This window comes from Phyllostomus hastatus, unplaced genomic scaffold (genome assembly GCF_019186645.2).
Source record: "Phyllostomus hastatus isolate PE091 unplaced genomic scaffold, TTU_PhHast_1.1 phas_contig_40, whole genome shotgun sequence".
In the NCBI taxonomy this organism is placed as follows: domain Eukaryota; kingdom Metazoa; phylum Chordata; class Mammalia; order Chiroptera; family Phyllostomidae; genus Phyllostomus; species Phyllostomus hastatus.
This window is the reverse complement of record NW_025333872.1, coordinates 38,044,304-38,062,146: the sequence shown is the minus strand read 5'-3', so window position 1 is coordinate 38,062,146 and position 17,843 is coordinate 38,044,304. Positions and strand designations below refer to the sequence as shown.

The 17,843-nt window shown below is 36.1% G+C and overlaps 1 non-coding gene across 1 annotated transcript; it reads left to right on the top strand.

Annotated features, from left to right (window-relative positions):
- The first annotated feature begins 9,250 nt into the window (after positions 1–9,250).
- On the top strand, positions 9,251–9,376 carry LOC123822316. Its single transcript, XR_006786286.1, has one exon. It is a non-coding gene; the product is annotated as a small nucleolar RNA SNORA54 (small nucleolar RNA).
- The last annotated feature ends 8,467 nt before the right edge of the window (positions 9,377–17,843 follow it).

Genomic DNA, 17,843 nt, shown 5'->3' with positions numbered 1-17,843 from the left:
GAGAAATTCATTCATAAGTGCATTGTTTATGATTGATAGCCATGCCAGAAGTCAACTGATGTGGTTGCTTTTTGTTTCTTTTTCCCAGGGAAAGTACAGGAAAAGAATATAAATCAATAAGGATATGCTTTAAAATCACAAGAATTCATTGTCCTAGTTTGTGTTAATAGAAGGAAAAAATACCAAGAGCGAGAGAACACCTTATAATTGTAAAGCTGAAATAAGATTGAGATTCTTCTTTAATCTCCGTGTAGCCTCCATTTTCCCATTCAATACGCTCGCAGCATCGTTCTCAGCTTCCAACACCTGGAGGACAAGTGGAGGGAGATGAGTACAGCTCTGGCCAACATGACAAAGGGCAATGAAGTATTTTTAAGAGAGAACCGTTATAAGACAAATGAAAAACAGCAATAAACCTGCAAAAAGTAATGATCTGAATACAATAATTCAAAGTTGAAACATGCAAACAAGCATGGCTCAAGGATTTCCTTTTTTCCCTCGAAGACAGTTAGTTTTTCTTAATTCCCTTGACATTTGCATACAATTCTCAAAGTTAAGGAGGGTTATTGGCAGATCCTGGAAAATCATGTGAAATGAGCATTTTGGCTTCTCGGAGGTATTTGATGGAAAGATTAAAAACATGTCTTTTTTTCAATGTATTGATTTTTTTTACTTAGTATGTGTCAATATTACTTTTCAACACAAAATGAAAGTACTATTATGCTTTTTTTTTTCTTTGAGGTAATTTACAGTTTTAACACTTTCAGCTTGCATTTAAGCATATTTTATTTTAAGGTTCAATTTGTAGAGAGTTTTAGAGGTTTTAAAAGTTTAAGCCTCTTAAAAGTATTTGTTCTCACAAACAAAATTGATGAGAAAAGTAATTTTCATAAAATACAGTTAATCTCAACTTCTTTTGAGGGCTGGGAAGGACAGCGTACATTTGTAATAGGCTTCACAAAATTGTGTTATTTTTAACCACTGTATGGGTCTTATATAGTTGGTAGGATCCATTCTTTCTACACTTTTCAAATCCATTTTAAAGAAAATTCTATTTGGAATTCAAGACAAATTTCATGAGGAAAGGGTACCATGTTGAGTGACTTCTGCTCGCTGTTGCACACCGCTCTTCCCATGCTTTCCATCCTACACTCCCCTGGGCGAGTTCTGTGCGTGGGGAGCTTTGTCCTGGAAACTCTGATTACTTAGATCATGTCTTAAGTGACTTCCCCTGCAAGAAAATTTCTCAAATTTAAAGGAAAACAAAATTTAAGCTTCCAAATTGTACTGTGATATTTCATTTTATAAAATGAGATATTTCTTTTTTAATGTGAAAAGTTATTTAAAAAGTAAGCACATAAAAAGTAAGCAAGAAAATTATAGCCACTTAAAAATAATAAACTACACATTTATAGCCAATAGAAATGTCTGCTATACCTGTGTCTGTAGGTGGATTCTGATTTCCAAATTGTTTTTAATATGCTTAGATTACTTTTATAATAAAAGCACCCTTAATGTTTTCAAAGAAACATTAACATAATGAGTTAACTGTTAAACTTCCTTAAGTTTTTGCAATGATTTTTTGTTCATCATTGAAATGCAGTAAAACATACCAATTTAAATTAACACACGTGAAATTCCATAAAGGTCTTCCAGGTATTTTATTCAATATTCGTAACTAAGTCTCAATTTAGTTAAGACTTTTAAAAGTAAAAACTATTTTACATAAACAGGAAAACTAGCTTCTTGATATCATCGAGGAAAGGAAGAGCCATGTTAGGAACAAAATGTCCAGGGGCACCTGAAGAGCAGGGCTGGACACTGGAAATGCTCCCAGCTCCCATAGGAAATGCATTCTCCCAAGAACACAGGCTGGTTGGGGGGCGGGGAGGGGGGTTGCTGAAAGTCACTCTAGCTACCTCCTAACCTATTATTGTTGATAATATCAGAAGCAGCCCAGGCATTTTTATTGTTTCCCCCAGTGGTCTGGTCTAAAGGGAGGAATACAATCTCCACTATCCGTGAGGATACAACTTCCATGACTGCTGACTCCCTAATGACCAGAGGAGAGCCTGACATCGGTAATACCCCACAGAAGGTGTTGAATGGAAAAATGACACTGAGTAAACACACAGCATTTCATTCAGGGTTCATTCATTTTTGTTTTGTTTGTGTATCTGTTTGTTCCCATCACAAAGTAAACCCTCTTAGGGGCAAACATACTCTTTTCAGTTTCTAGTACAGTATTGGTATGTAGTTAATTTTAAGGAACGTCCAAAATTCTTAGGTTACAGGATAACGCTATGGAAATAGGCAGTATAGTACAACAGTTAAAAGTTTAGACACAAAGAACCAGACTGCCTGGCATCAGATCTCAGCTCTGCCTGTAGGTGCTGTATGACCTTGGACGGTGGCTTACCTATCCTTTTAAAATAGCGATAGTAATGGCACCTACCTTACATAATAGTTGCAAGAATTAAATAAGTTAAAACACCAAAAATGCTTAGAACAGCCAAGCACATAGTAAGTGTGATATAATGTCTCCTATATTATTATTAATCTTAACATTTAGCCTATGTTTGAAGTCTTCTAACTAACTCTGGTCTCTGGGCTTTTTTAGTCCACTTTCCCTCAAAAAACACAACTTCCTGTTTCTAAGGACAGACAAAACTTTTAAAAGTTATAAAAATACTCAAAGACCTCTTGGACATCAAATAAGTCTTACAAAACAGCATTTTGATGAGTTAAGTGTAAAGGCATCAAAAACATACGGATTAAATTTCCTTTATAATACACATGGGCTTAAAATGAAAAGAAAAGTGCTTAGCAAAACACACTTTGGATTGCCAAACCCAAAACATTGAAAAACAGTCCAAGACATTCAGCAACCCTGCAACAGAACCACCCCCCCCTCAATCAACAGTTAAAATCCCCACTCATCTGGATCACTGAGCTCCGAAGTAGTCCCCAGCTTGTATTTTTTGATCCATCTTCTCAAAGGGGAACCTTCTCCCCAATTTATGTGGCAGCATGCCACACCTCAGAAGCAGTACATAAACAGCTTATAAATTAGAAGGCATGAATAGGTTATCATCTGCATAGGATTTTCATTTTAATATTTTATTGAAGATCTTTATGTATATGAATGAATAATGTGTTGCATATACTAAAATAAAGATTTAGACAAATGTCTCATAATAAGTTGGCATTCTATTTTTCTGTTTGCAACATAACCATGAGTAAGCGGCAACCTGGACACTTGAAAGTATTATTCAGAATTAAATAATATTCTAAAATTTGTCTTCTGCATAAAAATGTTTTTCTAAGAAGGATTTTCACTTTGAGAGTTTTGATGCCACACTGTCCGCATGTTGTCAGGACAGGAAAGCATGTCATTGCCTTTCCCTCTTGTGTTGAATATTAAGTCTCTGAGATGTTCTGTAACTCTATTTAAAAAAACAAAGATTTCAGGTTTTAGATTTCTTCTGAAATAAATAATTTTCTACACTAAACCCCTTTACAGGCTTTCATAGAAGAGCAAAGAATAGCAGCCTGAAAAACTGATACCCCAGAAAAACATAAGGGTTCAAAAACCATTGTTTTTGTTTTGCTTTGTTTTTGTTTTTGTTTTTAAGATTTCATTTATTTTTTTTTAGAGAGGGAAGGGAGGGAGGAAGAGAGAGAGAGAGAGAAACATCAATGTGCAGTTGCTGAGGGCCATGGCCTGCAACCCAGGCATGTGCCCTGACTGGGAATCGAACCTGCGAGCTTTGACCTGCTTTGGTTCGCAGCCCGCACTCAATCCACTGAGCTACACCAGCCAGGGCCAAACCATTGTTAATATTAATGACCTGGTCACGTCTAAACAAGCAATGTTTTAATAATACAGGTAGACATAATGAACTATTATTTTTTTTCCTGGTAAGCCCTGCTACATTTGAGTATTTCCTGTGGTAACCTGGATCCAAAATCATAGGACTTAATGCATTGGTTAATAAGTCTGTAAATAAAATATTAGGATAAAATAGAAAAGAATTTAATGTTTTTGAATATATCTTAAATTAAGATTGTAAGGTGGCAGGACTAACTTAAAACATATTTCTCTATTTTGAAATGTATTACTTTTAAATTTTTTCTATTTTATAATGACTTAAGTAAAAAGATACGTGCCTTCACAGTATTTTTCCTTAAGAGCAATGTGGGTGGCCTCTTTCTTTAGGGACTGTCAAGTTTTCTTTGAGTAAGAAGTTTGCCCCTAAAAAAATCTTAAGAATAAAATATTGCATGCATATATGTGGTCTGATTTTTAGAACTAATTAAACATTTGATGAAACAGACACTGGTTTGCATTTCATTAGTTTTGTGGAAATGTCACCAAAGAATTCAGTACAGGACCTATTATAATCCCCATCAATCCCTTACCCTAGCCACTGCTCAGATTTGCCTAAGAATCTTCTTTCTGATGAATTGAGAATCAGAATTCCTGCAACTGGTTATCTTGGGTTACAAGAGACTGGGAGACCCTTGATCAGTTGAGGAAAGTATTTCAGTTATAAAATAAAAGTAACCACTCCAAAAGTAAAATTTTATGATGACTCATTGTACTTTATTTACATTTTGATTTCTTACAACCAAAAAGATAACCTATCTCTGACGTCTACAATTTTTGCTATAGGAAAATATGTCATATCTAATGAACTGGAGCAACTTTTAAAATCAACAGCTATAAGAACATTTGTGTCTCTGACTAGTTATTGTCACTCAGATATGCAAGTATAATAGCTGTTTGATCATGTAGAGATATTTTAAAAGCATAGTAGCACACAGCAAAATAAAATTTGTAAGCTTAGCATGTCTACTGTCAAAGTCTCTAATGAACCTCATTTCTCTGGCGGAAGCGGATTCTGGGTTCACTCACTCATCACACATGCACTGAAGACCCAGTGACCACCGAGGAATCAAGAGAAGTAATATGTCACACTTTAACCACAGATTATAATTTATTTAAAATTAAGACTTAAAGCCTGAAAAATTAGGGCCAAAGGAGACCTCAGAGATCATCTGATCCAAGCCTCTTGTTTAAGCCCCAGAGCAGTCAAAATTGTTGTCCAGAGTGCAATGTCTAAGGGCATTTGGCATGATAAAAATTGGAAAAGACCTATGTATAGCTTATGCTCTTTGACATGTATATAAAATCTAGTGCATTAGTTTGTGCAGCCACAATTTATAACTTTATTGCTTCATAATTTTCTATGCTGTTCTTTGACTCAAAATAGGTTTGCTTGCTGTTTTAAGTGTGAAATAGTGCTACAGTTTAGAAATAACTCACCTATGTGCTATACTTACCTATTTAATGTTTTAGGTTCAAATTCTCTATATGTTTGGGGACTGCACACTATATGTTTGGGGACCACACACTATACACTACATTTGGGGACTTCACTAACACAGGACCCTGCCAGACAGAATATCTAGTTTTATGATTTATGATCTATTTTTGTGATTTATGTTCATATATAGATACCAAAAAGTATATGTTTAATAGGTGCTCTATATAGATGTATTAATGTATTTTAGCAATTATTTTAAGTAAATTTTATTGATTATGCTATTACAGATGTCTCATTTTCCTCCTTTATCCCCCTCCACCCTATACCCCTCCTCCCTCCAGCATTCCCCACCCCTTAGTTCATGTCCATGGATCATACATATAAGTTCCTTAGCTTCTCCATTTCCTATACTATTCTTAACATACTCCTGTTTATTTTGTACCTGCCAATTGTGCTGCTTATTCTCTGCACCTTTGCCCCCATTCTTCCCCCTCTCCCTCCCCACTGATAACTCTCCACATAATCTCCATTTCTGTGATTCTGTTCCTGTTCTAGTTATTTGCTTAGTTTGGTTTTGTGTGTGTGTGTGTATGTGTGTGTGTATGTTTTAGGTTCAGTTCTTGAGAGTTGTGAATTTGCTGTCATTTACTGTTCATAGTTTTTATCTTCTTTCCCTTATATAAATCCTTTTAACATTTCATATAATGAGGGCTTGGTGATGATGAACTCCTTTAACTTGACCTTATCTGGGAAGTACTTTATCTGCCCTTCCATTCTAAATAGAGTAATCTTGGATACCCTTGCCTTTCATGACTTTGAATATGTCTTTCCAGTGCCTTGCCTGTAAGGTTTCTTTTGAGAAATCAGCCAATAGCCTTATAGGAACTCCTTTGTAGGCAACTCTCTCCTCTTGCTGCTTTTAAGATTCTCTCCTTAAGATTCTCACCTTTAATCTTGGGTAATTTAATTATGATGTGTCTTTGTGTGTTCCTCCTTGGATCCAACTTCTTTGGGACTCTCTCAGCTTCACAATTAATTTTTTTAAAGGATAAATACTCCATCTTTCCCACAACTACCCTGATTTCAATGTAAGCTCACTAATATAAGATGGATTGTTTCTATAGCAAACTACAGTAAGTTAGTTAATATATGAACCTTTTTTAAATACCAGAATTTTTCAGTTTGCATATAGCCCAGATGAGTAAAATGGAGAGCTATCTACTGTTTCTTGAGCTCACAATACTATTCCCAGAGTTAAGTAACAACAACAAAAGCTGGTCATTAATTTTACACTTTGGATGATGGTTTCTTTATGCATGACTAAGAAAAGACAATCTTTGAATGTTACAATACTTAAATACAAATTAAAAATATGGAGGGGATTGTAGAATCTACCTCTGAGGAAATCCTTAGGATAGAGATCTGTCTGGGACTATTTATGTGTTGTCTGAAAGGAGGGGTGTGGTTCTTTGTGGTTATTGCTGGCTTTGTGGTTATTATTCTTAAGTCTTTCACTTTTTTTAAAGCCAAATTTTAAGAAAGGGATAGGAACATGGCAAGACAAGGTGAAGTCAGTAAAATAATAATTGAGAGCCAGTGACAAGCAGAATGAATTAATAGGTTATGTTAGATAGGTTAGGGTAAAAAACCTTCAAGATTTTCTTTTCCTGCATTTTTAAAAGTAAACAAAAATACTCAGCACAAATCCCATCTATAAAGACTCTGATCTGTCTCATAGAACAACAGCTGATTGATGAACATTAGCTTTCCTTGTGAGGCACAGACTTTTGGAATAACCTCTTTCCTGAATGCCAATGACCATAAACGCATTAACTGAGCTATTTGTTATCATTACAAATAGATTAGAGTTTCCATTACATATACTCATTCTATCATGTGATTCAAATATTGGGTGGATTTTAATTATTGAACCAAGAAATGAATAATAGGAAAGGAGGACACCTAAGAAGAAATACCAACGCTTCTGTATTGCCCTACTAGTGAGAAACTATAAATTGCTTTTCCTTCTGCTATCTGACAAGAAATATTTGTAAATCTACAAGATAAAGTGAAGTGGGAAAACATAAAGGAATGAAACACTCAGGATTGAGGATGCATAGGAAATGTCCCATTTACCCCATGTTTCACATGCTTGAATTCTAACCCCTATTATACATAGTTTCAGTGATCAAATGTTCTGGTATACCATTCTCCCACTCCTTTTAGAGTATTCGATCTTTTCTGTGCTTAATACATGATTTCCACAGCCTGTTTCATGTGTTACTCAAAATTGCTTCATCTTTTTTGAAGTTGGATATAAACAATAAATAATAAAAGGTGATTTTTTTTAAACTTTGGCATAGTGCTAATTAAATCAAGGCTATTAGATTATTGTTTGGACCAGTTAATTTGGTTATGTGCCATGTCTTAAGTCTGACTAGGTATTTCATAAATACATTTGAGGTAATCTAGGCAATACATCACAGCTAAATCAAACAAAATCTATTAACTTTGCTAGAAAAAATACTCAGCCTACATACTATATTGAAAATGAATCTGGGAGTAAGTGGAAGCTACACTAACCTCCTCCCAGGACCAATCTGGAATTGCAACTGAATTGTAGAGAAAGCATCCTCAATAACCAACTGAACACTAGTTGGAGAGAAGCCTTATAACCAAGGACAGACAGAAGAAACTACTTTACCACAAGACTGGTAGGCAGTGCAGAGGAGTCATGAAAGGGCTGTCTGGGCTCCCATGGGTGGCAGTTGTAATTCTGGAGGTATATTTCAGAGTTCCCCCTGAGAAATGTAGTATCTAAACCACAAGCCAGTCTCCCCAGCCTACAGCATCAAATCCAGAAAGGAACCTAGACAACATTCAGCTGTGAAAAGCAACAGGGTTTCTGTCTGCCAGGGAGAAATGGCTGGAGATGCAGAGAGCTGGATGGAGATGCAGAGAGCCTCTTAAAGGGCCAACACACAGAAATTCATTTGCAGCCACTTACCCTGGGCTCCAGCAGCGGAGGGGCAGAGTGGACTAGAGATGCTTAAGGAGAGTAAGGGACTGGTGGCTCTGAGAATAGAACTGGAGAAACAGCTACCAGGATCCCTGTGCTGAGTCATCCCTCATACTGCTGGAGCCATCTTTCTCAGGCAGAGCACTCCTCTCTAAGTGGCATCAGCCTAAGGGGAAGCAATATCCCCAACCACAGGAATTACTCTGCCGCACCCTGTCGTGCTTAAGCCAGACTGCTGATTACAGCTTGATTATATTGACAGCTGATCAGATAATGACTGCTTAGTTTAACATCTAAGGCAGAAAATACAAAGAAGCAGCCAAAATGGGAAGACAAAGAAACAGACCCCAAATGTAAAAACAAAAGAATTCTCTAGAAGAATTAGATGAAATGGAGACAAGCAATTTATCAGATAGTTTATAGTAATGATTAAAATGATACTCAACACATGAAAAAAGAGCATAGAAACCACAAAAAAGAACCAGCCAGAAATAAAGAATGCAATATCTGGAAGAAATAATATACTGGAAGAAGTAAACAGCAGGTTAGATGAAGCAGAGGACAGAATCAGTGTTTCAGAAGAGAAGGTAGAAAAAAAACACCCAGGCAGAACAGCAAAAAAAGCAAAGAATATTAAAAAGGGAGGAGAGCTTAAGAAACATTTTGGAAAACATGAAGTGTAACAATATTCACATCATGGGAATAACAGAAGAAGAAGAAGAGAGTAATCAAGGGATCCAGAACCTATTTGAAGAACTAATGACTGAAGACTTCCCTAATCTGGTGAAGGAAAAAGACACACAAGTCCAGGGAGCTCAGAAAGTCCCAAACAAGTTGGACCCAAAGAGGTCTACGCCAAGATACATCATAATTAAAATGGCATGGTTTAAAGACTAAGAGAGAGCATTGTTCATGACCTATCAACCTGCCATGGCTGACGGGTTCCATTCTAATGCCATAGCAGTTCAAGTGACACATGACTAAGTGCCTGGCCTGTGGCTCTCAGTTTCAGATCTTGGAGACAAGCACCTGGGGGCTGTGGGGGGGGGGGAGGGGGTACAAGGAAAAAACTCTAAAAGCCTCAGGAGAAAAGCAGGTAGTTACCCACAACGGAGCATCATTAAACTGGCATCTTAGTACTGAACAGGAACAGTCCAGGCCAAAAGAGAGTGGCATGAAATACTCAAGGGGATGAAAAGCAAGGACCTACAACAAAGGCTACTTTACCCAGCAAGGCTATTATTTAAAATCAAAGGAGAAATAAGGAGCTTTCTACACAAGAAAAAGCTAAAGGAATTTGTTAACACCAAACCAGTACTGCAACAAGTGTTAACGAACTTGCTTTAAGAAGAAGAATAAGAAAAAGAGAAAGGAAAAAAAACAGAGGAAACAATCTAACAATAAAATGACATTAAATACATAGCTATCAATAATCACTTTAAGGGTAAATGGCTTAAACATTCCAACCAAAAGACATAGGGTAGCTGAATGAATACAAAAACAAGACCCATATTACGCTGCTTCCTAGAGACACATCTCAGATCAAAAGATACACACACTAAAAGTAAAGGGTTGGAAAATGTTATTTCATGCAAATGGAAAAGAAGAAAAGGCTGGAGTAGCAATACTTATATCCAACAAAATAGACTTTAAAACCAAAGCTGTAGTAAGAGACACTACATAATGATAAAGGGAATAATCCAACAAGAGGATATAACCCTAGTAAACATTTATGCACCCAACAGAGGAGCACCTTTGTAAAGCAAATCTTGGTGAACATAAAAGGAGAGATGGACAGAAATACAGTCATATTTGGGGATTTTAGCAAGCCATTGACTTCAATGGATAGATCTTCCAGGCAGAAAATCAACAAGGAGATAGTGGCCTTCAGCAACACACTAGATCAAAATGGACATAATTGATATCTTCATAGCATTTCACCCCAAAACAGCAGAATATACATACCATTATTTTTCCATGTATAATATGCACTTTTTTGCCCAAATTTTTTAGGGAAAAATAAGTATGCACATTATACATGGGTATAATGATTACATACCATGGGTATAATAACAGGTATACTAATCCCATGTAAAATGTGCACAAAAGTATAGGTATGTATTATGCATTGCAAAATACAGTAGTTTTCAAGTGCACACAGAATGTTTTCTAGGATAGACAACATGTTAGGACACAAAACAAGTCTCAATAATTTTAAGAAGATTGAAAGCACATCAAGCATCTCCCCTGACCACAGTGCTATGAAACTAGAAATCAATCAAATAAGAACACTGAAAAACATGCAAAGACATGGAAGCTATATGACATGTTAATAAACAATGAATGGGTCAACAATGAGATCAAGGTACAGATCAAAAGATACCTTGAAATAAATGAAAATGAAGATCTAAATGAAGACAACAATCCAAAATCTGTGGGACACGCAGAAAACAATCCTAAAAAAGAAATTCATAGCATTACAGAACTGTCTCGAAAAACAAAAAAAAAGCTCATATAAACAACCTAACTTCACATTTAAAGAAATTTGAAAAATAACAATGAACAAAGCCCAAAGTGAGTAAAAGGAATGAAATAACAAAGATCAGAGCAGAAATAGATGAAATAGATTCTGAAAAAAAAAGATACAATAGATCAATGAATCGAAGAGCTGGTTCTTTGAAAATATAAACAAGATTGACAAATCTTTAACTAGACTCATCAAGAAAAAAAATAAAGGACCCGAATAAGTAAAATCAGAAATAAAGGAGGAGAAATAACAACTGACACCATAGAAATACAAAGAATTATAAGAAAATATTATGAACAATTATATGCCAACAAACTGGACAACCTGGATGAAATGGATAAATTCCTAGAAACATACAATCTTCCAAAACTAAATCTGGAAGAATCAGAGAGTCCAAATAGACAGAATATACCTAATGAAATTGAAGCAGTCATAAAAAAAACTCCCAATAAAAAAAAGCCCTGGATCAGATGGCTTCACAGGTGAATTTTATCATTCTGAGAATTAACACCTCTCCTTCTCAAAGTATTTCATAAAATTCAAGAGGAGAGAAAGCTCCCAAACACATTTTACAAGGCCAGGACTATCCTAATTCCAAAACTGGATAAAGACACTACAAAGAAAGAAAATTACAGGCCAATATCCCCGAGGAACATAGAAATCTTCAATAAAATACTAGCAAAATGTATACAGCAATGCATCAAAAAATAATACACCATGATTAAGTGGGATTTATTCTGCGAATGCAAGGATGGTACAACATATGCAAATCAATAAATGTGATTCAACACATAAACAAAATGAAGGATATAAACCACATGATCATATCCATAGGTGCAGAAAAAGCTTTTGATAAAATCCAGCATCCATTTATGACCAATACTCTCAGCAAAGTGTGAATAGAGAAAATATCATATTTTGCCATCTATAATGCACACTTTTTTGCCCAAATTTTTTAGGGAAAAATAAGAACACATATTATACATTGGTAGTTTTAATTCCATATCTATATAAATGTTTTTAATTCTTTTATTTATACTTATGCATTAAAAGTGTAACTCTAGAAAGCAGTAATGATATCTATATACAAAATAATACCCTGTAATATGATCATTGGTTTTGTTCCTAAATATAAATAACTAAATAAATAAATAATTGAATTAAAAATTTAAAACAAAAGATTTTTTCCTGCAAGTTTGGGGCAAAAATGTGCATGCAGATTATACATGGCAAAATACAGTACCTAAACATAATAAAGGCCATATGTGACAAATCCACTGTCAGCATCATACTCTGGGCAAAAACTATAAACTACAAACATTATTTCTCTTATTCCCTTAAGATCAGGAACAAAACAGGGATGTCTGCTTTCACCTCTCAGATACATGCAGAAAAATAAAACTAGACCACCTTCTTATACCACACACAAGAATAAATTCCAAATAGATCAAAGACTTAAATATTAGACCTGAAACTATAAAAACCCTAGAAGAAAATATAGGCAGAAAAATCTTGGACATTGGTCATAGCAATTTTTTTTATTGGATATATCTCCCCAAGTGAGGGAAACAAAAGAAAAAATAAACAAATGGGACTACATGAAACTAAAAAGATTTTGCACAACAAATTCATAAACAAAAGAAGACAATCCACAGAATGGGAGAACATATTCACTGATACATCTGATAAGGGGTTAATATCCAAAATTTATAAAGTACATGCAAAGCTCAACATCAAAAAAAGGAACAACCCAATTAAAAAATGGACTAAAGACCTGAATAGACACTTCTCCAAAGAGGACATAGATGGCCAATAGACATATGAATAGATGCTGAACTTCACTAATCATCATAAAAATGTAAATTAAAACCACAATGAGATACCATCTCACACTGTCAGAACAGCTATCATCCATAAATCAACAAACAAGTGCTGGTGAGGATGTGGAGAAAAGGGAACCCTTTTGTACTGTTGGTAGGAATGCAGACTGGTGCAGCCAGTGTGGAAAGCAGTATAGAGATACCTCAAAAAATTAAAAATAGATCTACCTTTTCACCCAGCCATCCCACTTCTGGGAATGTATCCAAAGGAAAACAAAACATTAATTTAAAAGAATATAGGCAACCTGCTATGTTCATTGCAGCATTATTTACAATCACCAAGATATGGAAGTACCCCAAGTACCCATCAACAGATGAGTGGATAAAAACAACTATGGGGCATTTATTTCGTGGAATTCTACTTGGCCATAAAAAAGAAGAAAATTTTACCTTTTGCAACAATATGGATGGACCTAGAGAGCATTGTGCCAAGTGAAATAAGCCAGTCAGAGAAAGACAAATACCATATGATTCCACTAATATGTGGAATCTAATGAACAAACTGAACTAACAAGCAAAACAGAGACAGACTCATAGAGGGAGGGCAGATGACAGCCAGTAGTGGGGAGAGGTTAGGAGGCAGAGGGATTGACCAAAAATAAAAAGGATTCATGGACATGGACAACAGTGTGGTGATTTCTGTGGGGAGGAGTGTAAAAGGGGACTAAATGGCAATGGAAAAAAACATAATAGAGATTAAACAAAAAAAAAAGAAGAAAATGAATCTGTAGGCAGAGCATGGACCTTATTAATAACTATAATATTCAAGGATTGTTCCATTTTTTCTCTGATTATGTCCATATCAGTTTGCCTTGTAGGAGCAGGTAAAGTGACATCTATTCCCTGCTCATATTCAGCCGAGTGTAACTATTTTGTAAAGGACATTAGTCATGGTAATGAGAAGACCCTATTAGTTGGCCTCCCCCTTCTTCCACAAAACCCCACTTTTATTCATATATTCATTACTCAGGGAATATCATTCTATAAGCAGCTGAATGATAAATCTGCATTAGTTAAGCCAATCATGGTTTTTCCATGCCCCTTGTCAATGATGAATGTGGCAATTGCCTGTGTAAGAGGAAGTCTATAGGCATATATCTGGGAAAAGATTCTGTACTAGAGAGTTAGCTAACCCCACAAGTTTAATTTTTCCCTTCCCTAGTGTGTTTCTGGGATTCAGCTTCCCAGCCAGGTACTATATGCCCCAATCCCCATTTTCATACATAGGATTGAAAGATTAGTTCTAGCTGACAGAATGCCATCAGAAGGCCAAGACAATCAAATATGCAACATGCCCCTCCCTGACCTTCTCTTTCCCATTCAATTGCAACCTTGGGTGTCATGTATGAAGATGGCATTATCATGTAACTTTACAGTTTGAGGAGAGGTTTCCAGAAATATCTGCATTGGACTTGCATGAGTGAGAAATTTTACTGTGTAAAGATACTTCTTTAAATCCTACTTCTTACTCAAGAGACAGGGAAAAGGCATGGCATTGAAGAGAATAAGGGTAGCCCACCTTAAAGCTACATAGTCGAGTACTGCAGATGTTTTACTCTGGGTTCTTTTTATTCTGGGCTTTGGTTTTTTTTATCAGTAAAACGACAGGACTAGGACCAATGGCCTTTACATTTCCTACAGGCATCCCATGCTGTGATCCTGGATGCCAGTGGACACCAGTTCTCAATTCCCACAATATGGGCAGTACTGACGATCTGCACTGAAACCGAGAACCAAGAGCTCTGGGGAGAACTGTGTCTAAGCACAACAAGGCTGTGTGTTTTGGGGACCAGGGCTACGTGTATATTATTAACTGGAAGCTGTGATATTGGGAGCCAGAGCCCATTTGGCATGGTATAGCTATACTTAAACTTAAGCTGGCAAAAGGAGAATGCTCTTCACATGAACCCCAAAGAACCACTATGGGATGCACAGCTCCAGTAAACACAGCCTTGTAAGTGCCTTCTTAGCTACATTGGCTTCACCATCCTAATCAGCTCTTTACTACAGAAAACTTAAGAACAATATTAAAGACAAACTAGGCCTGTAGTAATGCTGCCTTGGAACAGGAAATACGGGACACTGAAGATTATGTTCTCTCTCCCTGAAAGAAGCCTGTGGGGAAGAAGTGTGCCTTATGGACCAGAGCAAGCAATCTTGGGTTCCTAGGGACCAATGTTACTCCAGTAAATGTTACAAAAATAATTTAAAAATTGGGTAAATAAAAGAATCAAACACTTAAACTGTCATTCCTATATGACCTAGAATGTTAGGTAACCAAATAGTAGATAGGAGGAATCATCTCCTCACAAAATCATGCTAATTAGTAATGAAAGAGTGATATAATTAAATATTACCTTTTTTGCAACCCTAATAAATTAATACATATATAAGCTTTGAAGATCAAGCACTACAAACATTTTTAAAAATCAGACATTGTGTGCCTTCTAATGAAAACCATAGTATTGCAGAGATGGCACTTAGGTTTAACTGAGAGTATCTGGGTCCAGCTGCCAATCTGTGGGAAACACAAAGGGCTGAGGAACATGCTGGCCTGCGCCATGGGCATGCAGTGAGCCACATCTGAACTGTCAACTCTGGACAGGGCCAGTGCTTTGGGTTCTTCACAGATAGGTTGTAAGGAAAACAAAGGAATGGCTAGGAAAGCCTGTAGATTGAAAGAGGCATAAAAGATGTATCAAGTTTTTTAAAATGGACAAGACTGCACTGCAGTGTCTGAAGATTCTCACTTGGGTGATAAAATTGTAAAAATGCAGGAAAGTGCTTTCTGTACACATCAGGATTGCAGCTCCTTTTGGAGGAGGGAGGTGCTGTGACTGGGGCAGGTCGATGAAAGCCGTTGTGGGGAGGTTGCCCTATTAGTCAGAGTTCTCTAGAGGAACAACAGGATAAGTACATAGATAGGTATAGATAATATAGCCATATAGGCTCATGCAATTATGGAGTTGAGAAGTCCCACTATCGGCCCTCTGCAGACTGGCGGCCCAGGAAAGCCAGTGATGTAATTCAGTCTGAGTCCAAAGGCCTGACCACCAGGGGAACTCACAGTGTAAATCTCAGTATGAGGGCAGGAGAAAATGAGATGAGATAGAGATACCCCAGCTCAATCAGTGAAGCAGGAGAAAAGGGGTCAATACCTCCTTCCTCCACTTTTTGTTTTATTCAGACTCTCAATAAATTAGATGGAGCTTAACCACCTTGGAGAAGGCAATCTACTGAGTCCACAGATTCAAATCTAATCTCCTTGGGAAACACCCTCACAGAGATGCCCAGAAGCAATGTTTAACGAGGATACCCTGTGGCCAGTCAAGTTGACACAAAATTAACCATCACAGCTGGCAATGTTCTATTTCTTGAAGTGAGTAGTGGTTTCAAGCTATTTGCCTTATAATAACTTCTTCAGCTATACATTTTGTGCACATGTTTTTCTGTAACTGTTTTATTTTACAATAAAAGGTAATAGATTAATGAAATATAAGCATATCCCATATGAAATATAAGTTATATATCTACATGAAAAGTATATTTTATAGGCAGGAATACTTTTTTAAATGAATCATGTGTAATGTTCCAACCAGCTGCACAGATCCCAGGGTTCTCAATAGATAAAATATTATTAATATGATAACCTCTTTAAAAACACAGGCAGTGTCTTAAACATCTTTTATGTTGTCACATGGGCCTACCACCATGGTGAGACTATAAGAGCTACCATTTACTGAGAGTTCACTATACAGTAGGGACTATGCTAATTGCTTTACATGAATTATCTCATTTCATCCTCCTACAACCTTAAAAATGGTGATTGTAGCCCTGGCCAGTGAAGCTCAGTTGGTTGGAGCATCATCCCATAAACCAAGGGGTCCTCGGTTCAATTCCCAGTCAGAGCACATGCCTAGGGTACAGGTTTAGTCCCCAGTTGTGGCACATACAAGAAGTAACCGATCGATGTTTCTCTCTCATGTTGATGTTTCTCTCTCACCTTGATGTTTCTCACTCTTTCTCTCTCTCTCCCTCCCTTCCCCTTTCTCTAAAATCAATGAGCATGCCCTTGGGTGAGAATCAAATAAATAAGTAAAATAAACATATACAAATAGTAATTGTAATTATTTTAAAGAATATTCCAGATAAGAAGGCTGAGGCTCAGAGAGGTTAAGTACCATGCCTGAGGACCCCACCTCTAGGCCACACAGCTGGAATCTGGACCCTAGCAGTCTGACTCTAGAGCAGACTCTAGAGTCTACCTCCAATGCAAATGTTCAACAAATACTTGTCTAACCAAATTTTTTTCATTATATATATTTTACCTTCATACTTTCTGTTCATTGCATCACTTTAGACATTTAAAAATCAGTTAGTTATATTTACTTTGAGTTAAATTCAATCTGATGTAAATAATACATTATATCAATTAATAAAACACAATATATCAAACATTTGGTAATTTTCACAAAGCATATAATCCCATGTACAGTGAGCATTTGGGCCTGGTAGTTGTTTTTTTTTATAAAAGGAAGGAAAGAAACCCTTCCTCATATACATAAGTGTTAGGAAAATCCTCCTCTCAGAGCCTGCTTCCCCTTCTCCTCAGCCTTCTGTAATTTCCCAGTGATTCTCTTAAACAACACTAAATAAACACACTGAATAAAGTGAAATGGATCCAAAGGGTGTTTAGAAGAATCAATGATCATATTCATCATTTTTTCAATCTTCTTAAGTACTTAAATCAGTGAAAATCAAAGTGTTCTGTTTTGGCTGCTTTGTATAGATTGTTTTAGTGTCAAATATATCTTCAACACAGGTGATTTTCATAAATTTAACTGTCTATTTAGGTAAATACAGGAAATCAATAGTATATAGAAAAATAATGTAATTATTTTTAACAAATTAATAAACATGAAACTTTTAAGTGTGAACATCTTAAATCAGCATTTATGTCATCATCTATTATTAAATCTTAAATCAGCATTTATTTTTTTTTTACTCAAATCAGCATTTATATCATCCAGTTTACCCTTAGGTGTTCTAAAAGAGATTCATATAGACTACACTGTTGGACAATGAAC